Source organism: Pteropus vampyrus, unplaced genomic scaffold (genome assembly GCF_000151845.1).
Source record: "Pteropus vampyrus isolate Shadow unplaced genomic scaffold, Pvam_2.0 Scaffold82, whole genome shotgun sequence".
NCBI lineage: Eukaryota > Metazoa > Chordata > Mammalia > Chiroptera > Pteropodidae > Pteropus > Pteropus vampyrus.
This window is the reverse complement of record NW_011888863.1, coordinates 1,209,514-1,212,368: the sequence shown is the minus strand read 5'-3', so window position 1 is coordinate 1,212,368 and position 2,855 is coordinate 1,209,514. Positions and strand designations below refer to the sequence as shown.

Genomic DNA, 2,855 nt, shown 5'->3' with positions numbered 1-2,855 from the left:
CTTGCTCATAAGATGTTGATTGTTTTGAATTTATTAGAAGGAAGGGGATAAATATGTTTCAAGTAGCATTATTATTACTTTTCATTACAAGTAAAATTAAAAGGTAGCTGTATTTGGAACCAGTATATAGAAATCTTAATAAAGCTATGGTAACCAAAGTTGGATTCTTAAGGAAACCTAATCACATAGTCTTAAACATAGTTCATAAATTAAAGCTAGAGTACATAATGTTAGGCCAGAGAGTATTACTCTTAAAAATAATTTAAAAAATTAAAATTATTTTTATATGTGTACAAATGATCTTTCCATTACTGAGTAAAGGATATATATTGTCTCTCAAGAAAATACTATGCCTTGATATCTTCAGGTGATTCCATTCATAATTGTTCTTAATCTCTGCAATTATTTGCATATCGATCTTAATAGTAATTTAAAATAAACAATGTTGTTGTGTTTGGCTAATCTTAACTATTACTCATTTAAAATATTTTTATTGTGAGTCTGTTTTTTGTCATGTATGACAAATCTCGAGTAATGGGGTTACAATGGTAAACAACAGAGATTTGGTCCTTGCCCTTATGGAGCTTCCGATCTACTGAGAAAGATGGAGGTTGATCAGCTAATCATTCCAAAAAATTGAGAGACTAGAGACATTCTCTTCTCTAGTGTCATTGTGACTATTGACTGGACTGTTAAATTTTTTTTTTACCACTAAAACATAGAATCTTAAATAAATAGCTACCTTAAATATTTTAGAATTTTAAACAGTGTATTTTATCAATATTTTATTGTTTAACAGTGTTATCAATTTGCCAGTCAATTGATGGATAGATAAGGCTTTAAGTATGGTTCCCCTGAGTTCCTGGTGGGGAAGTTATACCCGTGATAATATATTCTACTGGTTTTACTTTTCATCAGCTAAAAATGGCAGGAAAGCTTAAAATCATTTGGCAAGCATTCTAAAGTGCAGAATTTGTCTAGGTTTTTAAAATTTTATTATTCTAATTTTCTGAAGCTATTTGACACCTAATTTAGTGGATTTAATAAACAATTTACCCCATGCACGAGGCAGCTGCTAAGAGCAGAATGCAGCAGCTGGAAATTGTGAGGTAGAGCCACGGTGTTCCCTATCCAGGGCCTTGCATGGAATCGGGACCCTGAGGACATGAAACAGAAGATGCTAGAGGATTTGATCTTCTCCATACAGAACATCCTCTTCTACATGGCCCTGATGCGAGTCACTCCTTTTATTGTAAAGAATTTGGACAGCTTATAAGGATTGGACATCCCATGTGAGTGCATGATATGAAGAGCCTGGTTACAGCTTCTACTCTGCAAATTAATCTGCAAATGAATAGATGTAAGAGACTCTGAAAGGACACAAAACTTCTACTTGTTAAGAACAAGTTTGGCTCTGGTAACTGACCTTCGGAGCTAAAATACAAAACTATTTGAGAAAAATAAAACCAATCTACCTTTATTCTGTGTAAAGCATTCAATCTAATTTCACTAAAAACATTCTTTTTTTTTTTTTTGCCCTCATGTTTCATCAGTTATATAATATTTAATGAATTTAATACAATAATAAATAGAAATGAAATAAACAGACTTGGGGTCAAGCAGACAATTAGGTGGTTAGAGTGGAAGTGTGCGGGTGTGCTCAAGCAGCCTTTTTGCCATTAGGTGTGTTTTATAGAACAAATGCAGCACATCAATTACTCTGGTGACTTGGTGAATGTAGATTGACTAAGAAAGTTGTACCTGTAGTATTAGTGATAAGGACTATGGAGTGTCTTATGGAGGAAGAGTACAGGGAGCTCTAAGGAGATATAGGTAGCCCGATTTATTCTGTAAGTCACAGAAGGCTTTTATGAGGAAGAAATATTTGGGGTGGGTTTTGAGTAGAAGTAAGGACTAACTAGGTGAATAAGTTGTGGGTGAGCACGAAGTAGAGAACAGCGTGTGCAAAGCTCTGAAGGGAGTTAAAGTTTAGAATACCGAGGAACTAAATGAAACCAGAGTAGTTGGTGCACAGACAAAAAGGATAAGAGTTATGAAGAATGAGGGTGGAGGAAGAGGCAGGACTTGTCTCATGTAGTTATATAGGTGCTGCTAAGGCTCTTGGTTTTTAGCATAAAAACAATGGTCTTTTCTAGTTCTCCATCTGCAGTGGAACCGCAGCCAATATGCGGATTTTTGTGAAAACCCTTATGGGGAAGACCATCACTCTTGAGGTAGAACCCCTGGACACAAAAGCAAATGTAAAGGCCAAGATCCAGGGTAAGGAAGGTATTCCTCCTGATCAGCAAAGACTGACCTTTGCTGGCAAGCAACTGGAAGATGAACATACTTTGTCTGGCTACATTCAAAAAGAGTCTACTCTTCTCTTGTGTTGAGACTTCGAGGTGCTGCTAAGAAAAAGAAGGCTTATACCACTCCCAAGAAGAAAAAGCATAAGAGAAAGAATGTTAAGCTGGCTGTCCTGAAGTACTGTAAGGTGGATGAGAATGGCAAAATCACTGCCTTCATCAGGAGTGCCCTTCAGATGAATGTGGTGCTGAAGTTGTTATGCCTACACTTTGAGAGACATTGTTTGTGGCAAACATTGTCTGACCTATTGCTGCAACAAACTGGAAGACTAGTAATTGTATATGGGTTAATAAAAGATATGAACTAACATTTTTAAAAAATAAATAAAAGCAATGGCAAGTAATTAAAAGGTTCAGATTTGCATTTTAAAACGATCACTCTGGCTGATTGAAAAATGGAATGGAGGGTACATAAGTTATGTAGTGATTAGAGTAATCTAACTAAGGAATGTTGGCCTTGTCTGGAAAACTATTCATTCTACCATT

The 2,855-nt window shown here is 35.6% G+C and overlaps 2 pseudogenes; both read left to right on the top strand.

Moving 5' to 3' along the window:
* Positions 1-1,276, top strand: part of LOC105294109 — an 8,397-nt pseudogene extending 7,121 nt beyond the window's left edge.
* Positions 1,277-2,181: 905 nt separating this feature from the next.
* On the top strand, positions 2,182-2,642 carry LOC105294056 (annotated as a pseudogene).
* The last annotated feature ends 213 nt before the right edge of the window (positions 2,643-2,855 follow it).